This window comes from Chiroxiphia lanceolata, chromosome 10 (assembly GCF_009829145.1).
Source record: "Chiroxiphia lanceolata isolate bChiLan1 chromosome 10, bChiLan1.pri, whole genome shotgun sequence".
Taxonomy (NCBI): Eukaryota; Metazoa; Chordata; class Aves; order Passeriformes; family Pipridae; genus Chiroxiphia; species Chiroxiphia lanceolata.
The window spans coordinates 20,606,303-20,622,517 of record NC_045646.1 but is presented as its reverse complement, the minus strand read 5'-3'; the positions used below and the strand labels follow the sequence as shown (position 1 = coordinate 20,622,517).

Here is a 16,215-nt window from a genome sequence, read left to right as displayed (position 1 = left end):
TTTACATAAAGGACAAATACCAGAAACTAGCTTGTTCTGCTTATAAAAAACTAAGAGCCCTCTGCTTGTCCAGATTTTTGCTTTATGTCAAAGTTGTTACAACTGTTGAGCACCACATTCAAGACGATCACCACTGTGTTCAATACAGCTCTTTATCTACTGCTTGCTCTGTCATGTGGCACTCAAGGGGCAAAAAAAAAAAAAAAAGTCTTGCAGTAGTGAAAAGGGCAGTGTTTGAACAGTATCTTACTGTCCAGAACAGACCAGTGACAATCTGACCACAGTAATTTTGTAGGAAACAGCAGCAGCATATCACGTAGTCTAACTAGGAGAAACTCTAAGCATTTCCACAATATAACCATTGTAATAATTTTTCTAACTACGTAAACATCTGGTGTTATGAAAAGATGAGCAAGCTATAAATGAAGTATCTGAGCACAAGCAAGGGAGAAGAATCTTGCAGAAAGATGGGAAAGGAGTCAGAATATGCAGGAAGGTTTATGTCCTATGAAACTTAAGAGGCCTTTGGGGAAGAAGAGAAATTAAAGGAAAAATTGAAAAAATTCTGATATCTTTTGAAAACTTTGAAGTCAAATATATAGATTAGATCAGGGTGCCAGTTCATAGCTTCACAGAACTACATCCTCTTGTATTCCTAAAATAATGAATTCCTGGGTGCTGCCCCAGCCCCTGAGCTTACAGGCCCAAGGCAGTACTGCAGCCAAGGCACAGGCAGAAGTTTCCATGCGCTGCTCAGAGTCCAACTGGATTTACAGTGACTCCAACAGGATCCTTTGGACACCAGCTCGACTGTGCTAAGTCCCCCTGGTGCCACCGTACCCACAGCTCACTCTGAGGGCAGCCCACAGCCAACAGCAGTGCTGTTCAGCTTTTCCCTTCCCGGCCATCCCTGCTCCCAGCTCAGGGCACACAATGGGAAAACAATATAAACAAACACTGCCACTTCTCCATCAGCCCAGGGCCTGCCTCACCCTGGGACAAGCAGGCACTCTATCTGAAACCAAGGTGGGGTGAGAACACAGCCCTTACCCTCTGGCAGCAGTCACAGGGATGAAATCAGGCTCCACGTTGGAATTGCAACCAAGCTTCTGCTTGAAGGTTTAACGTGACAGGAGCACCGATGCTGAGCAATGCACGGGCCACTAAGAACTGCATCTTCTGTTCCCTGTCCCTCACAGTTCACACAGGACCAACAGTGACCCTCTGTTAAAGATGGCATCCAGTGCACTGACAATTAAAGTTTATTCTCTTTTACTACATACCATGCCACTGAAATTCCTACTTAGCCCTAAAGAATGAACCCACTCAAGGCTCTGGCCTTTTAGAGCTGCACAGGTGAATGTCCATCTAAACTGCTTACAAGTCTAAATACAATCAACTGATTATAAATACAAGTGACTAAATCAGCAAAGCTAAGATTTTTCCACCCCACAAATGTCATGGTCATTTATCTACAATAGCAAAGATTTTAAGAATTCAAGACATCTACGAAGTAGCCTGGGAAGTTATTTTTAAAGATCATGTGGTACTGCAAATATTTCCCAGCAGTTTAGTTAAACTACCACATGAGCTGGCCCCATGGAATGGAAAATTAAGTGTCCATTTAGTCAGGATTCCTCCAAAAATCAGAATAAAAATATCACCATTTAGCTTTCTAAAAATATCTATGTATAGAAAACATGAAAGGCCTTATTTAAAGGCCTCATTCCCTCACAGTGCTCAGATTGGTAGCAAGAGTGGTCTCTCAGCTATGAGAGAATCTGAACTTGATTCTCCTCATGAAATATAGCAAATTATTCACAAACAAGAAGAATTTAATAAGGGGTTTTTTTTTCCAGGATCCCTGATTATTTTGTCTGTTCATCTCCTGTAGCTTTACTTCTCTGCTGTGCCCATTAGGCACTCAAGTCAAGATTTTAAAGTCACAATGAATGAAGTTTCTACTCAGATATTAATGCCTCTAAATAAGAGTGGCCCAGTTTTCAAGAAATGCTGAATTTGCAATTGCCTTATACAGGACTCAGAGATATGAAAAAAAATGCAGACACGTTAACTGGTTTCAAATTAAAATTTAATCAAATTTTAAGCAACTTGAACAGATGGTTTGATTAGACTACCTCTAGTCAGCCTTTCTCATGGAAATGATTCTATGATTCAATGGAAGCATAGTTTTAAAACTAGCTACACATGAGATTATTGTCTTCAGAGGCTTTTTCCTGGAAAGGAAGTCTACAGGTAGAGAACGACACTATTAAAAACGGTATGCCAGACTCTGAAGATTCATCAGAACTGGTTTGAGCAATGAGGATAAAAGGACACTCTCACATCTCATTACTTTATACTCAGGCAAGTAAACTCATTTTCTGCTTCCTCCAAAGAATATTCATGATGAACTAAACAAGTGAATACAATTTAAGCCCCAGGCTTCTAATAGACTTCTGACAATTCACTGCCAGTACATAACTCATAACAACAAAAACACAACAATAACATAACAGCTTCTCACAGCTAATTCACAACCATTCTCTGCTCTACCTTGAAATCACCGTATAGATACATTAAATTTAGATATAAAAATAAGGAGTTTCAGGCCATCTTTGTGCAATTAAAGTGAGTTGCAGTGAGGAAAAAAAACCTCCTTTCAGATTTCAGTGTTACTGTCTGAAATTGTCTTCAGAAGCATTTAATCTCTGGATCATGCTGAAGCTGGGGCCACTGTGAGAAAATATCTTTCAGCTCACTGGAATGCAGTTCTGCATGGTCAAGATGGGAGGGAATATAAAGAAATGGAAGAAAACAGTGGATTAGAAAAGCACTGTCATATGAGTAACAGTTCATTTGACACCTTAACCAACAAAGGGAGATAAGAAGGAGAAAAACTCAAATGAAACAAAAAGCCCAGGCAAATAATTCAGTTTTCTATGTCAATTGAGCTGGGAGAACATATCTGGTAGATTCAGCTTTAGGGAATTTTCTAATCAGCTCTCAGGTATTTTGGAAGGTTTTAAAGAGCAGCAGGCAGAGTGGGCCCTGATATGAGCACCAATGCATTCTGTATAGCACACTGCAGGACAGTGAGCTGAGACCAAAGATTTGGGGAAAGATTAGACCTGGATAGTTCACAACACAGAGAACTCATTTCTGATACTGTGGATCATTGTAGATACTTTCTGTACTAGAGGAAGATTAGAATGAAATGTTAGGGTATGTTGAGTTCTAATGCTACACTAAACATTTAAATGATGGAATGCTTACATGGATATTTTAAACAAACAAACAAAAATCAATCTTATCAGAAGAGGTGAATGGAGGTGGCACAGGGGAACAAAAAGGACTGAATGGGAAAGGAGGAGAAAGAGCTGAACCGTAACCCAGAATAAAGATGTCATTTTAACACAGGTGAGTCAGAGAGTTTCCTACAAAGCTGCATAACTGCTTGTGCCAGCAAAGGGAAGGTGCAAACAGGAGCAACAGGAGTGGTAGTGATGGTTTCTTCCAGCCTCAGGGTTGGTTTGCCACTTCACAGCTCTTAAGCTCATTTTAAAAAATGTAGGCAAAGCTACAGCCTAAAGGCCTGGCTTTTTAGCAGCCCAAGCTATTATTCAAACAACTTTATAATGTCTCCACTATGTTCTGAAAAGGTGCATTAATCATCTGGAGTTGTGCCTCTACTGATTTACTGTACTAAGTAAACTGTAGGGTCCCTGTCCCCCCCACTGCTAACAAAGAACTGTATGAGGATTCTTCATAGTCTAACAACAAAACTAGGAAATATTAAACCAGTATTAGTTCTGCTCTCCAGCATTTCCTTGCCTGTTCTACCACTCACAGTAATTTCTTGTTCCACTGTAAACACAAAGGAAACATTCCACTTACAAGCCATTTAAAAATATAAATGGTTAATATTGCCTCTCCTTTTGAATTGTACAAATGGACCTAGACCATCAAATCTCACCAGGTGACTCCCTAACTTTTTCCTTCAGCTATTAAAATGTTACATCTCTAAATTATGAGCTATGTTTACTTCCTACTATAAAAATAGTTAAAACCAGAAATTGAGGATTTCCTACATATAGACACCTCTTCACACAGGGACTAAAAAGATTCACTTTTCAATTATTTCTGATATTTCAATCAAAACCTCTAGGAAAGAGACTTATTCTTCAGCAGACTGATTGTACATATCTAGAAAGAGAAGTAAAACAGTGAAATAATTAAAACCTGTGGAAAATTAATGAGGAGTAAAATCTTCTCCTACAAGGGGGTCACACAGACCGAAACACAGAACAACCACATAAGCAGACTGTGCTTAAGTCTCAGAGATGCCATGGATCCTAAAAGACAGAAAGATGCCCTTTAAAGGAAAAAAAACCTAAAAAAGCATTTTACATGCTTCATCACTAGACATTCTTCCTGATTGGGTTGGTTTCTTAGATAATCTGGTCTGGATTTTTGCAGTTAGTTTTCTTCCAACACCAGCTTCAGCATCCCACACCACAGAGATTCACAACCATTTGTGTTATGAACAGGACTGTTCAGTGCTGAACAAGCACTGAAGGAAATCCAACAATTTGAGTCTAATGCAAATATTTAGACGTATTTTACGCAACTTTTTCATGAAACTTTTTTACAAAGACAACTTGAAATATAATGCTGAATTGGTAGGAAAAAATAACTCTAAAAAATCTGCACAACCAACACTTTTGTCATGAAGTTAATGGCAGTAAAGCCAAAAGCAGCCCTGGTCATCCACCATAAGGACCAAAAATAACTAAGATTATCTAAAAATCACAGACTAATTTAGGTTGAAAGGGACCTCTGGGAGTCAGCTGGTCCCAAGATTAGTTTTGACACGGAAGTTAAGCATGTTTCTTAAGAGTTTGCACAGCTAATTTTTAAAGTCTTCATGGATAGAGGCTTCACAGTCTCCCAGAAATGTTGCTACCCTTGGAGCCTTAAGCAGGTGCCTTTGGGAGCTGACTGGGGCCTGAGGTTACTTTTGCCCACCTGTGAGACTTGGCATCTGCTTTTAAGACTTCATGACAACCCCATCTGGCTTTTATCTGTGAATAGAGACGTTACTCAGACTTCATTTTAATGTTTTTAGTGCTTTACTGAAAAATTCCAATTGAAAATACTTTGTGATGATTGAAATCCACACAAGCACACACAAGTGTCCAACTCAAAAGGAGTTCCAAAACATTTCCCTGACAAGGACAAATTAAAATCAGTTTTAGGTTCTACCATCTGAATTCTCAGTCTCTTAAAAAAAAATAAAAAAGGGGAGGGCAGGAAACCCAAGTTTACTGGTAACTAAACACCTGAGCAAGTTCTGTGCCTGGCATAAGCCTGAATACAGTGATTTAAAATGACTAAAGGTGTCTTCAGTGGACATTCTTCATTTCATTTGATTGGAGAGCTCAGTTTCAATCTTATTGTCCATCTGTTTTGGTGACTTGATTACCAGAGCCAAGAATTAACTTGTCAAACTAAGTGTTTGGGCAGCAAATAGGTATTATTCTATTTAGATATTGTGACAGGTGCTTGTATTTCTACTGTGTTGTCTAGTTAGTCAGTAAAATTCAAATAACTCCATACAACACAATTCCTGAAAACTTCAGAGGTCAGAATTCAAATATCAGGAACTGGAAGAACCTTTCATGAGTGTCTTTACCAGTCACTTGACACATGGCCTAGATCAGGAACTGTGGCAAATATGTGTGCTGACTAAAAACTGTAGCATTTGTTTCAAGTACTTACAGAAAGGGAACTAACACACATCAACTTTTTTAAATCCACGTTTAATTGAATTGTATGGGGTTTTTTTAAGGCAGGAAAAGTTATCAATCCAAATGTGTTATTCTGCCAGTTAAAAACAACCTGGAAAAAACACTCAGTATGAAAAGTTTAGCTTATCTGAGTAGGTTAATGTAGGTTTCACAGACATTTTTCTACCCTAATTATGACACCATGTACACATCCGTTTTTAAAAGAAGAAGCTCAGAGGAGTCATTTCCTCTTAGTAATAAAGCAATATGCCAAAATACACATCTTCTGAACTAAAACCATTGTTCACCTCCTTTCAGTTCTAGTGGCCAGGTATTTTTAGTTCCCAACTATGCATTCAGGTGTATTTCCAGTTACTCCTGCAGAATCACATTCACATAATCACACAGCATGAGTAAAATCTGCATCAGAATATGCAGTTTTCCCCCCAGTTGCCAACCTCTACAAGAATATTTTTAAAGATTTTACAATCCGATGCAAACAAATTGACAGAAAAATGATTCCTTTTCCCATCTCAAGCATGTGAAGTAGACAGAAATTAAGAGTTGTACTGTATCAGTATATAAATGTTTGGGTATCTAGTAGTAAAAGGTACAATCCCCAGTCCCTGTGCTAGGTAGCAAAGCTTCTTTTATTATAAATGAGACACGTGTCTCAGCCTAGAATTCACAAAATCTACAAGTTAACTAGAAACTGTGAAGAAAAGATGTATCTGAGATCCATAAATTGAAGACTCATGCAATTTTGATGGATGATGGAACTGCAGTACAGGATAAATATTAAAATACTGACAACAACAATATCAAAGTCAGTCAGAAAGTGTGAGGAATAAAAAGTTACAGGCAAAAAAAATTGTACTTTCAAATTCCCTGGAAGATACAAGCAGGGGTTTGACTTTTGCCAGCAAATAAGTGTTTATATGTAATTACATCTAATCTAGAACACTCCCTGCTCAAAACCATAGCCAGAACACACATCAGCCAAGAGAAAAATCTGAAGCCCATCTAAATTTCACAAGATATAACTGATTCTAAGATGGAAGTTGCTTCAATAAGAATCCATAAGAGTCCATTACCAGCTGACCAACTGAAATTAGTATGGAGTCACTGATTTATTTTTTAATACAACCATAACAAAATTAAATACAATAATAGCCTAATAAACATACTGACTTTATAGGGGGAAAAAAACCCCCAACCAAATCAACAACAACAACCTCCCCCCACCAAAAATCCCCACCCTGTAATACTCACTCCAAAGAACTTTTCCTGTTTCAATCTGACTGTGTAGCGAAGATACTTCTATTAAACATCATTTTCTTACTATTACCCTTGTTTCTTTGTAAGATTCCACAAGACGACCTAAATGTGACCTAAAAAAGTAAAACATGACATAATGTAAATGACCAAATGAGAAAATCAGCAATTTATAGTTGGTTTATACACTCCATCAACTTTTTATGCAGAAATACCTAATTTATCACACATTTTCAATGTCTTCAAATACTACAGCACCACAGTTCCATTACACAACCTAACAATTAAATGAATGTCAAATCTGCAAACCCTCTACTACCAGAAAGAAAAAAAGGAAAGGAACTAATAATTAGAATATGCCATTTATTCTAGTAATATAGGCATTGTAATAATGAATTAGTCAAAAACATATTTAGCTACTATAAATATTTTTAAATTTTTGCACACTCAATTTGGATCAGACCAACAGACACTCACTGTAGTTAAAAAAAAAAAAAAAAGCCAAGAGAGTTGCCTTCATTCTCCTTAGCACATTTTCTCTTTTACCCTGGCTGCAAGCTGATTTTGGTTTGCTTTTTGTTGTGCTTGGGTTTAAAAGTGTAATGTCATCTATAGTTCTACTGAGGAGAATTTGAGGTGATGACACAAGTGATCCCATCTTCCTATTCATATTTCAGCATAGCCCAAGAAAGGTTCAGTAGGTCTCCTCTGACCAACACGCTGCAGATGCACAGGATAAAATATCTCCACAGAGCCAAGACATCACCCTGCAAATCAGGCTCTCAGTAAAGAGAAATAAAAACTGTTTCAAATCCCTTGAGCACCAAGCAGTACTATCAGTTTGCACTGATATTATCTACAGGTTTGCAGGCCAAGCCACAAAGCACAAGGCACGTAGCTACGCTCCTCTTCCCATAAACAATTATTTTTCTAAACCACACTGAGTAGGCCCCACTGTGCTTGTAAGAACTCAGCACAGTGACCAGGAGTGAGGGCTGTCAGTGCCCCTGGCCCACACAGAGCAGAACTCCTCCAGGAATTGGTGTGTAGAGCACTCTGAGGCAACACAGATTCTTCAGTGGCTTTGAGGGAAAAATAGTTGCTGCCCCACCTGCTTAAGTCTGGAAAAAATTAAGTTGCTGCTCCACACATAACCTTTTGAAAACAACCTTATGGTGCATAAAGGTGTTGTTCTGAAATAGGTTCATTCACCCCATATGCAAGAAGCCAATCCACACACAAAGTTGAGGTATTTGATTTGTTTACCAAGGTACAAACTAGTTCAGAAACTTCTCATGGTTAAAGTCTAGGAGCCTACAGCAGGCAACAGGCAAAAAGAAAGGCTAGAGGAAAATGAAGGCAGTCCTAGGTGATTTGGAAATTGCAAGGACAAAGATACAGTGAAGTACCAGCCTGGAATTCAGATTTTCCAGCCATGTCAATATTTGTGTTTGTGGAATCAGAAAAATCAGAATCAAAAGCTCCTGGTCAACAGGCAGGAGCTTGGGAGGGGTGTGAAATGCATCATGCTATAGCTAGGAGTCATTACTTGCACAACTTCCACCTGAGGAAGCAAACTTGCATGATCTGTGGCCCCTCAAACAGGGGACACAGTGTAGGACTGAAGTACCACAGCCTGTGGCAGAAGTAGGACACTATTTTAACTAAATTGGACATCCCAGCTTTCTAGAGGTCTCTGGCTAACACCTGGTGACAAATCAGATGGTGGGAGACCAGAAAATATCTAAGGACCATAAATCACACACATTTAACAAAACAGTACATCGTAACAGCTCCTGTCCCAGTTCCTGTGTTCTCCTTAGTCTCTTGCTAGATTTCTGGTCACCTCCCTACAGCTCCCAGTCCTGTTTCTCCTCTTCTCACAGCACTTTGTACCTCCACTGCAGATCAGACATGGCACTGACAACAGGCTTCCTGCTGGTCCTCTAGAGCCAACTGTAAGGGAACACCCAGCCCTCCAGATCTTAAAAAATTCCTAATATATGCAGACAAATTGCCCACTACTGTATTCAAGCACAAGAAACAAATCCTTCATTAGAGGATGGCTGTGCAGCTTTATTTTCCTTGCTAACCAACCTTCCTTACTTTTCAGACCAGCAGGACAGGGGTTAAGAGAGGTGGTACCAATGTACTGCAGATCACACCAGGGCCAGTCTCTCACAGGTCAGCCTTTCATATGCTGGGACCACCTCTACTTTCAAACTCTACCTTCAAACAACTGAGGGGAGAATTTTTCAAAGGCTGGTGACTGTATCAGCCAACAGATCAAGGTACAAACTCAGCTGGCCATAAACAGCCAGTGAGGACTCCAACCACAACAGATATGTGTCAGCATGATCTCTGGGAAGAGTGTAAAAGTCAGAAAGACTGGAGGCAACTGCCTCAAGTGGTGAACACAAACTGGACTCTAATGAGCACATATCTTTTCTCCATTGCATGAGTCTGGGGAATGTGGTAAAAATAGAACTGTCACCTGGCCATTATCAACAGGGCCTCCTTCATGGGTCTGTTGACTGCGAGCTCAGTCAAAAACACAACACAAAACCACCTTGGGCACTTGCCCTTGGGTCCACACCCATACCACTTCTACTGACAGTACCCACCAAGAAATCCTATTCTACTTCAGCTTGCAACTTCAGCATGAGAAACTGTATTTTGCAAAATAATAATTTTTGTGAATCCTCTAGTTACACCTTTATTATACAGATACTTCTAGATACACCCTTATTATATAGATACTGATTTTATGTAAATCGGAACTGTTTTTTTCTAAAACATTAACAATCTTATGAAGTAATTCAGGCATGGTCAAATTGTGTGGTGGCAATCAAACTACAGTTCTCCACCTACCCTCTGTGCTTCTCTACGTCCACAGAAACACTTATGAATGCAAGACCAAAAAAAAATTGTACCACAAGTAAAGAAAGGGGAAAATGTATAAGAAGCTTTTGCCTGAAACTCCCCTGTGGCATCTAATGTTAAAAGAGAAACAATTACAAGCCAAGGAAATAGGCCACTCACAAAGACAGGGAAAAAGGGGGAAAAAAGGAAAAAAAAATTAAGCAATGTAAGATACTACATGGAAATTAGTAGGCTAATTGTGGCCCTATGGTCTTCTACCCTATAACAATTTCTAGACCCATCAGACAGGCTGCTCTGTGAATTCTGCCAGAGCACACAAGGAATCATTTGTTGGAGAGGATACTCTGGGTTTCTTTAGGATAAGGAACTCTGAGTGGGTTGAATGACATGACATACCAGTTTCTTGAGTATCTCTGGCTCTGGAAGAATGCACTGGAGGAGGACATCAGGAGAGCACTAGCAGATGTTTAGGAAAGTGATACACAGAGAAGGGCACAATTAGGGTATTTCATTGCTTTTGGTTCACAGTTCTGCCTCAAAGCTGTCGAGCATTTCATGCTCTCAACAGCACTGAAGACTGGACAAGTGAGTGTCAAGCTAAATTAGTTGCTATAGCATCCAACTGGCAATGAAAAACCTCACCATTACACCAAGTCTGAGACAAGAAAAAGATTAACCATCAGTAAAAACACCAAATGTCTTCAAATTAAGAAAATACTGAAAAATATAAATCAACTCAGTCTCCTTAAATCTTAACTTTCAACCATAGGCACAAAATTCTTCAAGAACATTCACAATCAGTAATTAAGCCATTACAACCCAAGCCCAGGAACTAAAACAGTGAGGAAAAGACAAACTTGCAGCAGTGCACATCTGGCTAAATCACAGCAACCTCCAGCTTCCACCTACTGTACACCTGAGTGCATATTCAAAAATGTGAGTTAAAGCCTAGATCTGAAAAAAACATTCCTTATGTATTACACAGTGTTGTGTTCAGACTGATGCAAACAGTAGGACTGTACATAACAACCATCCTAATCATGCAGTGCCCAAAGTCTCTTCAACAGCTCAGACCAGTTTTGACCTTTTAAAGGTGGTACTTATTTCTGCAGTAATATCAAGAGACAAAATATCTTACTGACCATGGACAGCATACTGTTACACAGACAGCAGCATTCTTCTTTGTGTTCTGCTTTCACAGGTGTTGGTGGTTGGTCAAAAAACCATAATATCCTTTAAATAAAAAAAAAAAAAGTCAAGCTTCTCTGAAATGTGAAACCCACCTATCTTGCACAAAATCTTTTAACTAAAAGAAAACAGGTATAGAGCTACAAGCTCTCATCACACAAGAATAGCCACAGAAACAAACAAGGTAGAGACAGAAATTGCAGAACACCAAGTTGTAAGCCAAAGGAGTTCAAAACAAGAGAACTAAAAATCAGTTTACAGCCTTCCTTGTTCCTCAAGATGGACAAAATGGAGACCACAAAGCATTTTCTTGAATAGCTAAACATATGGGTCAGTGTTATTTTTTAAGTTAAATAGGTAACAGTTAGAAACATGATTTGAACCTAAATTCAATCACATATCTTCATTAAGAAGAACTCAGTATCATAATTATACTTATCCAGTGGGTGATTCAGAGCAGGAGCTCAGTACTCAACTACTGTGAATCACCCTGTAAGGAAGCCTTGTTCCCTCTTCCCAGAGAGCCAGCCTCACAAAGCCATGGCTCCCCTCTGAAATCCCCTTCAGTGACCAACAGGCTTGTTTAAAACAAATTTATACTCACACAATCACATACTAATATGCTTTATAATAAATCTTTCTTTTTGCTTGGTTATGTATTAGACTAATACTAACAGACCAATACATCTGTTCTAGAACAAGCAGCAGTCACAAGTATTGAGGCCATGTTGCTGAGAACACAGCTGTGCTGGGCAGGGCACATCTTCAGGATGAAGGACCAACCACCCTAAGATCCTGCTCTATGGTGAACTTGCCACCGGCTGCCGCAAGAGAGGAGCCCCAAAGAGGAGATACAAGGACTCCCTGAAACAACATCTCAGCCTTGGCCACACTGATTAACAGAACTGGTCTATTCTGGCCTCCAACTGGGAGGTCTGGAGACACACCATCTCAAAACTGTTTGTTTTGAGACTAAAAGTTTTGCTTTTAGTCTCAGGCTGTGCCAGGGCAGGTTTAGGTTGGACATTAGGAGGAATTTCTTCACACAAAGGGTGATCAGACACTGGAACAAGCTGCCCAGGGCAGTGGTGGAGTCCCCATCGCTGGAGGTGTTTCAGGAAAGGCTGGACGTGGCACTCAGTGCCCTGCTCTGGCTGACATGGCCATGTTCAGTCATGGGTTGGACTTGATGATCTCAGAGGTCTTTTCCGATTAACTCTAATTCATTCTGTGATTCTAACAGGGTGCCAGCTACTGACACTTGAATTTATTTGGGAGGGTGGGGTGTGTCTCCCTTTCACAGTTATGATGGTGCTCAGGGTTAAGTAACCCAGTAACCCTCCTACTAACTGTAGCTTAGAACTCAATATGAGTGAAGCTGTGAGGCAAATGACAATCTTTTGTCTTTACAATAAAGTTAACACAAAAGCAAAAGACTGTGGGCTCTTACTGGCACTGGAAAATGAAGGACCTTAAACTAAAGGAGCAAAGAATAGATACTTCCAGATGGCAAGGAATCATCTGCATGATCTAGGATCAACAAAGAGAAACCTAAACAAAAATAATTTATTTTTATTTTCCCAGGACGATTCAACTGTTTTTCTCCTGCTTTGCCAGCTTCAAAAGAAATACCTCTGGGCAAAGCAGAAGGGGAACACAGCACTGTTAATGAAGCTTAACAAAAAGACTAGTAGATGACAGATTTTCCTCTCACATTCTGCCAGGCAGCCAGTCATTCTCTCATCTGAGAGCAGCGTGCTGAGATCAAGACTGACAAGGTCTCTGCTAGTGGGAGAACCTGCAAATGCCCTCAGCATTGGAGAGGGCTGACTGCCAGTGCTCACAACTTCTAATGGCAACTGCAGAATAAGGAAAAATCCTAGGAGAGGTTCTGGGCTGGAAAATGTACTGGGTCTGAGGGTACTCTGCAGTTCAAAAAGCACAAAGTTCTAGGCTGCACGTGACCATTTTATAAAAACAGCAGTGTTGTTATGATTTCAGATGACTCACAAACAAGTGCTTAGATTTGCTTTATATTGCTGCATAAACACGGAGTCAAGTGAGCAACCCTTTCCAGCTCATTTCCAGTTCCGATCCAGCGTGGGGCACAAGTGATTACCCAACTGGTTCAGTAGCTCCAAAGCTGATGACAAAGAAACAAATAGTTTAGACTGAACAAACTCATCCATGTGAAGACATAACTCCTCCCAGGGCCCAGAGATCACTCGCATCTCAAGGCCAGTGTTGCAGCTTTTCTAAATCTGGTTCACTACATCTGGCTTACAGAAGTGAAGAATTAGAAGCCGTGCTCCTCTTCCAAGAAATCCACACCTACACGCACAGACACACAAGGTGAAGCTCAAAGGCTGGAAGCTGAGCCAACCTAACCACTGAAGAGCAGTTTAGGCAGGTGCAAACAAATTCACCACCCTGCACAAGCCCTTGTGACATCGACAGGGATGTTTGCAGAGTCCATGAAGTGCCAACCCAGCGCTCTGCAATCACCACGCCCCCTCAGCAGTCACACTACTGGAACTCGGCTGTTCAAACGCTAAAACAGATTGCAAGCAGGAATAAGATATTTGATTCTGCATGGATTCCCATTACCTCTAAAGCAGTATTTGAAAACAGAAGTCTTGGGGAGGAGGGCATTAATTGCCAGCAGCACGGCAATTCCTGTACCTGTGGGATATCAGTGAAGCACTGGTTCTTTGGTTCTCTATCACAAGACAATTATGCCCCACACTTTTGTTTTGAAGCATACCTCTGAATCTAGTAAATTACTGGGCTTAACACAGAACACATTACCCCCACACCATCATTTTTCATACAGAAATTTTATATTCATTTAATGAGCTCAAGGCCATTTCCAGGCATTCTAAAGTTTATGAAGTCCTTCTCCACGATTTCTCTCCGGTTGTCCTAAACTCTGAAAGACTCACAGTGCTCAGGTCTCACTGACTCAGCATTTCCCCAGAATTCAGGGACAACTGAACACAGCCCTTATTGTTGATGCATTCTCTACTCGCTACTGTGTCAGAGATGTAAAAACACAAAAACACCCTGCTGGTTCCACCCAAAAGTTACTAAATGAATAAATATTTACCTGCACTTTCAACAGAGAAATAAAACAGTGAATCTGCATCCTGGCTCTGCAAAGATCTTATTACAATTACAATTAGTTACAATTACAATTACATTATTGGTAGGAGTACTCATGACTTCTGTTTCTTGTGATCTCTTCTGTGTAATCTGTTTTCTTCACTACTTTCATATGCTGATGTTTCACTTCCTATTTATGTTCTGTTAAATGCCTAATATGGTCTACGAAAATTTACTTCTATTTAGTTCCCAAATTCTGCTTTCTGTTGTGCTCATATTTAAATTCATATAAATGAGAACACAGTAGTTGAGTTAAAAAGTAAAACCAAACAATTTTTCAGTAATTAATTATTATGAGTCATATTGTGAAGCAACTGCCCACTCTACTCCAGGTATCACTTGAAAGGCTTCATTCTTTATGATTAAAATAAACTCCAAAGTGTGGGTTGCAAGAGACCATGAACCCAACACAATAGTGTCTATCTAAATTTATTTCAAAGACATGCTGCTGCAGTCCAACTTGCTGTTTGATTCCAAATATTACCACACGATAAATATCAACAGTATTCCATCACTAACATCATGTACACAGTAAATACTATCTGAAACTAAAAGTAATCACTAAGGATATTTCTTGTGCTGAAGAAGGAAAAATTCAAGCATCTAACAAATGCAGTTTACCTCCAGCTACATCCAACACTCAAAAGCAAATCTATTAAGCTCTTTCTTATAACTGTGCATTTTAATTTGGTCTTGCTCCCCACTCCCCATTCTTTCAGGTAGTAAGACTTCATATAAAAAAAAAATTTAAATATCAAGCATAATTTCAGCATCACAACTCATAACACTGCATAATTGAAGAACCCCAAATTTGCACAAATCCCAGGCTAGAAGTAGGAGAGCTTGATTAAAAAAAAAAAAAAGCAAACCACAACCAAAAGACAAGTCTCCTCTCATAAAACCAACAGTTCAAATCTGAATCCATAAGCCAGATTTAAACAGTATTCACATATTTTACACTGCTTTTAGACAGAGCACCTAAACTTACAGAACACTCGATGTAAAAACAAATCAACCAATCCAAAACCTTCTATTTTCATCAGCTGCAATGCTCAGCACAGTGATTGAGACTATATGGCATTTTTTGGCTTCCTTCATTAATGAAAGGGTTTCAGTGCATTAACTACCTGCCTGTTTTACAGGCTTATTTCTGACAGAAGTCAAAGATTTTGTGGTGTCAGGAACACTGCAGTGAGAAATCCACTTCCATGTTCTGAGGAAGAGCAGAGCCTTAGCAGTGCCAGAGCCGTAATTTGCTCTCAGACCCGTGCAGGGCATTGCCACATTTATTCACATCAGAGAATTCCACACAAAGCAGTGACACTGTGACCCTGTGTGAGAGCAGCACTGGCAGAGCACAGAAATCCTTTGGGAATAGGTCTCTTCCATAAAGACAGCAACCTCTAATACAGGTCTCTAATACAGGGGAATGACTTCCTACCTCTAGCACCATAGATGCTACAGTGAATAGGAGTGCTCTAACCAGATCAAGAATAAATCTATATCCAATAGGATCAAATTGCAAAGCAATCCCTGGCACTGAGATGAACCGTGAAGAGCAAGATGGAAAGAATAAAATGCAACCCTCTTAACATCTCAAAAACACAAGACAAAAGAAGACAAAGGCTGGACTGAAAATGGTGAGTTCTCTGACATTTTCACGGGTAAGCTGTGGAAGGATTGAGGAGAGGCAGCAGATGCATTCTGGAGAAGGGATTTATCCTCCTGTTACCACTAACTTATGAGATCAATATTTACACCAGTTTCTGGCAATAGGCATCTCAAACACCTCTCTCTCCCCAATAAATGAGCGTGAGCTCCCCCTTTTCCCAGAGCCAGTCACTGGACAGACTTTCTTTCAACAATGCCTTCACTCCATCAGAACCACATCCTGCACCACAGCACATCACTTTATCTC

General features: G+C 39.8%; 1 protein-coding gene across 4 annotated transcripts in view; it reads right to left on the bottom strand.

Annotated features, from left to right (window-relative positions):
* Positions 1 to 16,215, bottom strand: part of PIK3CB (phosphatidylinositol-4,5-bisphosphate 3-kinase catalytic subunit beta) — a 288,112-nt gene that overhangs the window by 49,458 nt on the left and 222,439 nt on the right. For 2 of the 4 annotated variants that reach the window (XM_032697650.1, XM_032697649.1), the window contains 2 exons: positions 11,090 to 11,180; positions 7,062 to 7,180 (listed from right to left, as the gene is read on the bottom strand). The gene's annotated coding sequence lies outside the window, so the exon portion shown is untranslated. Of the gene's footprint in view, positions 1 to 7,061; positions 7,181 to 8,910; positions 9,006 to 11,089; positions 11,181 to 16,215 lie in introns of those variants that run through there. The other 2 variants (XM_032697652.1, XM_032697651.1) reach the window with 2 other exon arrangements.